This window comes from Pundamilia nyererei, unplaced genomic scaffold (assembly GCF_000239375.1).
Source record: "Pundamilia nyererei isolate P.nyererei 1_Seehausen unplaced genomic scaffold, PunNye1.0 scaffold00005, whole genome shotgun sequence".
NCBI lineage: Eukaryota > Metazoa > Chordata > Actinopteri > Cichliformes > Cichlidae > Pundamilia > Pundamilia nyererei.
This window is the reverse complement of record NW_005187406.1, coordinates 328992-336367: the sequence shown is the minus strand read 5'-3', so window position 1 is coordinate 336367 and position 7376 is coordinate 328992.

Genomic DNA, 7376 nt, shown 5'->3' with positions numbered 1-7376 from the left:
GTTCCTCGATACTTACAGAATGTAACTGAAGGAGAACTGCTGTGCGTCTGTGTGTGTGTGTGTGTGTGTGTATCACACAACTAAACTAATATAAAGTGTTTGCAATACAAAGGAGCATTAACATCTTTATTGTGTGAACGTAAATTGAAAAGAAGGAAAGAAGGAAATGATCTTTAGCGGCGAGGTGAAAGTCACAGTGCTTTAGAAGGAGAAGCTGCTGAAATTGTGACGGGGAGGGGGGGCATGCATGTCCTCTGAGGTCTAATTCACATGTTTTATGTAGGATAAGAAAAGTGGGACAGAAAACAAACAAAAAAAGTCACAGTGCCTCTAAAGAAAAGTCTGTAGCAACTGAGCAAATTACTCCCTCACAGCTGTAGGACGAATCAGTGAGCGCACACCGCTCTAATGTAATGCACACTTTAATAGATAAAGTAACAGCATTCAGCATGTGGAACGATCGTTATGCATTTGTTTGCTCACAGGAGATGTAAACCTTGGAAGTTCGGTTACAACACTGCCTGCAGATGGTTTTTCTGTCCTGCAGAAAATTGTGATTCTTCTTTCTCCCCTTTGTCACCAAATACAGGCTTAAAGGTTAATGCCGAGTTCGCCGATGCTATTATACTGTGACCTTGACCTTCCTTTTAGTACAGTGAGATAAATTGTGTTGTTACTCGACTCTGTGCAAAGAAAATTGGAAGTCAGTGGTTCTCAAGGTGGCTTCCTAGATCCCCCTGGGGGTTTGGGACCAGGAGCCAAAGAGTCCACAAAATACCTTCCTGTTAAACACTGTGCTGTTGGTCAGCCTCCATCAGCACAGCCCTCTGCCACCCAGAGCATTTTATTTACGTTCTAAACATAATATATGCACTCTGGCTTTAACCTTCACTTCATCTAGAGGATGTTTTTAAGACACTGTCAATGTTAACATGATGAAACAAAAAGCAGCACACAGAGGGGAGAATGAAGGGTTGGGGGATGTGTCGCTGCAGACCACGTGGCACCCCTAGAGCAGTCATCCTGTGGGAGTGCTCTGATTAAGAGAAGGTACATATTTACACATGTGGACTGTTTACAACAATGGGACAGGCGTATCTTTTAATACCTCGCCCTCAGTTCCTGCTTGGCTCATTGGAAAAACACAGAAACTCTTGACTCTGTCCACGTTCTTAGGTGAAGCCAAATTAGCTAAATAGGTCTTAACATTATGAAGAGCTACCTGGGCCCAGAGCTTAGCGAGAACCATTTGTTCTAGAGGAGCTGTTAATCTGACTCCACTTTGAGTTATAACCATACATTTTTGGACTGTGACTATCGCTCACTATTACCCCATTTACAAAGTCAGTTATGGCCTGTAATGTAACAGTGATCCATGAATACAAGAAATGGTGGAATAGCTGATAGAGTATGTTAGAAGTGGACGTTTGGAGAAAAAAACGGTTAATACTTATGCTTATATAAAAGCTACCTACATGCCTGTATTACTACCACCCAGACACTTCTGCTGGGATGAGTTCAGAAAGAAAAAGGCGCTGAAATGGAAAGGTGAGCAGAATCAAACGGGAGCTCATCAACACCCACATTTCACACACTTGTTTAGCTGTGACTTGTCAAAATCGTTGCCTGCTCGCAGTATTTTTGGTGTCAGCAGGTGGAAAGGTGGAAACCCTCTAAGGACCCTAGAGAACCGATTGCCATGCGCATGCAGCCACACACACATACAGCTAAACGCCTCATTTGGTTCAGGCTTGGGTGAAAAAAGTGCACCAGAGTATTAGCTAGAGCTATGCAACAGTGATGCATTCCAACTCTGTGCCCTTTCATCCTATAGATACCACTTAATTGACTTCGCACAACCTCCTAAGACTGGCCCGACTGTCTAATGCACAGCAAGCAACGCTGGCTTTAAAAGCATACTTTTTTCTATTGCAGAATTACACTGAGGGGAATTCATTTGGGAGAAGGAGAAAATAAACAAAGAGGGCAATTTGGAGCAGAGTGGGCAATGGAAGATTAATGGCCTCCTCAAAACACAGAACAATTGATCATAATGGAACAAAAGGAAGCTGGGCGACACTATCAATGCCAGTAAGGGACTGAGCGATTATACATAATATGTGAGTAACGCCAAAAGAGAATGTGATTATGAAGCAATTGAGTGGAAGATGAAATACGCTGGACCAGCCAAACGGCTCGATGTGTCAGCGGAGATGAGCGTCTCAGAAATCAAGTTTTCCGATTCATCCTGTCCCATCTCCTGGTGTTCTTTCCTGCCCTGTCCTCCTCAATCGGGAAGAGCGGGAGTCCATTAGCAGCCTGGTCAGTGTAGCAGATGTGACAATGCTATACAGCCCTGCAATTCCCCAGGGTTTGGTATGGAGCAAGTGTAGGACAAAAAAACAGACGTTCTGAGCGACTATTTCCAGTGACAGCTTACTGCTGTGGAAGAATATAGCTAGGCTCCATTAGCAACAAGCTTCTACTGCATATATATGAAGCAGAAATGCAAACCCTGAAACAAAATACCCTGTAAATCAGTCCCACAGGGGTATGGAGCTATGAAAAACCAATACATAAGCAAAATAAACTTGTGCATATTTTACATGTACACACAAATATTAAGTGCCGTGTATATCAGGGGAATCTGATCTGAAAATTTGGTTGAAAAACAAACAAACAAACAAAAAAACTGGCCTGGCTCACTCTCTGCTTAACATTTAGTTGTCATCAAATAACCTTGAAAAGCAATTTTTTAATGCACTTCTAATTGTTATTTGTGGAGTCGATAGAGTCTCATTGCTGTGCTCATTAAGAAGAAACAGGAGAGACGAGTTGTTTCCCCTGACTCTGCAGGCTTTTCATTATTACATACAGGGAGATTTCCCCAAGGGGAAAGATCTGGAGAGTTGCCGTAAGCCATGAAAATAGATGCCAGCAAACTGCAACAAAAACTCAAACACCTTGAGCTTTACCGTTTCTGAACGCAACTTCAAATTAATGATTGAACCATTAAGTCGCGGTTGTTTAACGAAGACGTCTCAGAGAGTAGCAGCTGCATTTCAGATGCCCTGATTACAAGCATCTTAAAAAAAGGAGGAACACACTTCTGTGTTCTTGGCAGCTGTTGTTGCAGAAACCAAGTGAGAGTTCAATCTTCTTTATTACATAAAAACAGAAGTAATACATCATAAGGTGACAGAGCTCCAGCGCAAGTGGGTGATCGCACACCTTTAGGTCTTAGTATAATTGTTTCAGCTCATTAACCTCACTGTTTCCTTCAGTTGCTTTTTTTCCAGGCCCTTCTGGCTCACTTCAGAGCTGTAATGAGGTGGTGCACATCTTGTCACACTGAAGAACAGGTGCAAAAAGAAAAAAAAACATGTATTTATTGTCCAACATCTAACCTTATTTTGGTAAGAAAATAAGAAGTGACGTTCCCATTTGCTACTATGCAGGGATAAATGTTAGAGATCGTGTTTCTCTTTTAGCTTAACTGTTCCTGGTTTCAGATTAAGATTTATTACAAAGTTCTTGACTCGGAGAACTCGGAGAATAAAGTGAAATTGCAAAGTTATTAATGAAGGCTTCTCCAGACTGTAGCATGAATTATGCTCTGTTACATGGAAGGTGGATAAACTTTAATGGGTCCTGACAGCCACTGACATGGTTCTCACTTTGTCAGCCATGTCTAACAGCATTTATTAGTACCTTGTTGATTTTTGTCTCTCAGCGTTATCTTTAAGTCGCTGGACGTGCAAGGTAAGTAAAACTGTCACTAGCGGACACTTAATTTGCGGCCATAAAATCCACCCCAAAGCCGCAAAACCTGCACTCATGTCCGTATGTCTGACTAGTTTGCTTGTGGCATGCTTTTCATTGCATTTAATGCTTTAAGGCAGGAGCTCTGCCATTAGTATAGAAAGAAAAGGGTTTCCTTGAAAAGCTTGCTGAACGCAAGGACGCCTATCCTGGTTGGAAATGTTTTGACTTCTTCGCTGTTGCTCTTCCTGCTCCTTCTTTTGTTGTTGAGAAACAGAAGGAAACCTGCTGTACAGTCGCCTCTGAAGTCTCTGCTTTCTTGACATTTTAATGAGCTTTTTGTAACTCCGTTTGCAGCGAGTGAAAGGGAAGCTCGTGTTTTAGCAGACAACAGAGGGTACTGTTGAAAAAACACGACTGCTGTATGATGTTTGGTACTGTACGTGTCAGCACTGCACCACAGTTTAATGCAGTTAGGTGAAGCAGTCAAGCTGGTGAAGACACTGGGTTCAATCCACTAGCACACACCGGTTGCACAAAACAAGCTTGGATTCAGCGCTGCTACAGGACACACGCACATGGACCTCGATTAGGGTGTTTAATAGCAAAACTGCATGCAGAATATGCTGGTGTAATGTTACATGAAGCGTGAAAGTGCAGATTTTAAGTTAGGGAGGGTCCTCTGTCTTCAGATGGAGGAGCATTTTTATTATATTCAGAGTCAAAAGATCTTAAAATATACAAAAACTCTGCTGTTATCAGACAAACTTAACCATAACTTATGAAAACAAGGTCATGGGCCAAAAAAAGGAGAAGCTGAAGAACCCTGATTTAGATTTCCTTTTTTCTTGTTGCTTTGTTGCGTGGGCAACAACACAACATAAGCCGTGCTATCAGATTAATGTTTATAGTTAGAGAGAAGTCTCAGAAATAGCACGGGGGATGTTCACTCCTAAATCTGTGCTGCATTGAGGTCTCCCGGCCCAACCAACCAAGTTTAGCCCAAGCGAGGCCCTCAGTGCACGCTCCACCTGACCCAATTATATCCAGTCTGAGGGGAAAGATAGCCCACTTTGATCTACACAAGACCGCCAGCCAGGCTTGGGCTGACTGGTCTGGCGCTTAACGCTGCTTTCCTCTGGACATTTTTCCAGCACAGATGTGTTTGACTGCTCCTTAAAGAACTATCGACTGTGCTCGAAACATCAGGTGAGCGGCAAGTAACTTATGGGGGGCACAACTGTGGCCCCTTTCTGCGAAGAGAAACAAGAAGGGCAGTCCTTGGTGAGGTTTTTGGCCTGCAGATGAAAGAAGAAGGATGTTTTATGTGAAATGGAGAGCTGGGGGATAATTATTTTAATCATCCATTTAATCACCCAATAGCAGTATTATCGTTTCTTTTGTTTGATCAGCATGAGATAAGCAGCTGATTTAAACGCATCTGTTTGTGTTTGATAGGATCACCCCCCCCACCACCACCATCCCCCACCTCCATCCTCGCTGCGGGAATTGCCAGTCTCTGGGTGCACAGAGGATGCATCTACTGCTGGCATTGTTACCCGTCTTTAAAATGAATCCAGTATGCTAGGATTGTCGATTAAACACTCGCATTCCGCCGGATTTTATGAGGCACGGATTTAATTACAGCCTGAAAATGCCAAGCCTCGTCACTGCAAGGGTAAATGAAGCGAATAAATTCCTCTGTGGATCTTTTTAAACTTTTGCTTTGGAGAATGTAAACACGAAAACTCACAGGATCTTTTAATTATGCTGTCCAGCCTTAATGAGAGCTGATGATGATGCAGGGTAGATCTCAGCTTAGCCCTTCCCCCGTAAACTCATACGTCAGACCATTCATATAAACCTAACTGCCCTCTCCTCTCCATGTTAGTGGCTCATTCTGTCCATTTTACACTGGAGGAGGCCCGGCGTGTTCTTGACGGTTCTTCGTCATTGGTCGTATGAAAAAGGCTGTAGGGTGGAGACCCAGTCAAAGAGAGGGATATAGAGGACAGAACTTGGCCGCTCCACTTTTTCAGGACGTAAAAGTGGGACAATCTGTTCCTTGGATGATCTCCAATTCTACTTTCCGGGGACCGATACACTGAAAATATATCTATACACATGCACTGTCCTACATAGGGAAAGACTGAGAGAAAAAGAGAGAGAAAGAGAGAGAGATTGACAAAAAGAAATATGAAAATGAGCTGAAATGACTGGCCATAAGGTCTTTCCAGTGTAGTGTGCTGGGGATGTGCTTTCTGTGGCCAAAACAGGAGAAAAACTGTAACATGCACGGATAAGACATTTACAGGAAGATCTTTTAAAAAGTGATGTAGTATAATCTAATAAACTACAGTGGGGATGACAAATTTTGGGCAGATCAAACATGATTCCTGCAGCCTTTATAACTGGTGTTGCCAAAAACGTGACTCTGACTTATTCACCCAAACATGCATGGTGTTTTGGTATTAATAGGTTATTACTACAACTTTGCCAAATAGCAAAATGTACAAGAATATCATAGAAGAGATGGATATAAATAGGGATGACTGTTAGCCATTAACTTTTTCTGTAAACCTCTCCATCCATCCATTTTTGCCTTCTAGGGGTCTAAGGAGGGCATCCGTCTCTGTCATCATTATCATGATTAATCAGTTCCTGATTCTTCATTACTACCTTTCATTACTGTCTTTGGACCCACATCCGACCAGGATTATGGAAATACTCTTCTCATAGGGTCTAATCATCATGCTGCAGTGCTGATGTCCCAAGGGCAGAGAGACTCACCAACTTCTGAAATCTTAAGCTGTGTTTTGTTTCTGCTCTTACCTTGCATGCATGTTAAATGTTTGTCTGGAGATCATGATTTATAGCAATTGTAGGATTGCATGACACTGATAAAATATTTCTACGAAGACCTAGCTTAGCATTACATAATATTCTGTATGTTTAGATGCTAATGGATAGGTTCACAGTTTTCACGTAGCTGTTTGCTCATCATAAGCACGTCTCAGCACAGTTTACTCTCACCGTCAGACTGAGACAACAGTTCTGGGCTGTTTAATGTGACTCTCTTTGGATGCTAACTTAGTACTGCAGCAGGGCAACTAGCACTTTCCCTTTAGCTTCCTGAAAGAGTAATCATTTAAAAATGTTGTTTTCAAATCAGACCAAAGGTAAATACGCCAACATCTAGGTGGGAATACTTACTGCCTAATTCGCCATACATGTTCATATTTGCAGTTAGATCCAGGCTTTGCCGCTTTAAAGTGGTCTCGAGCAATAGCTCTTCAGGCTTTCTGAAGGTCATTCAAAGTTTGTCTTTGGGCATTGGCTGCTTTTTCACTCACTTTCTGTCCTCTCCTCGTACCTAAACCATTTTCCAAGGAATGTTTTTTTGTTTCTTAACACGTTCTCAGGACTTGTGAATCATTCAAGCATAAAAAAGGCACCTTAATCAAGGCAATAACCAGTGTTGCATCCACACATAACAGAGAACTTACCAAGAAAACTATTTTAAATTGAATCTTTAGACGCTTTGTTACCAGCAGCTTGTTGCAAAACACATCATTTGTTCCCATTTCTTTAGATGAATCTAAGAAAAATGCCAA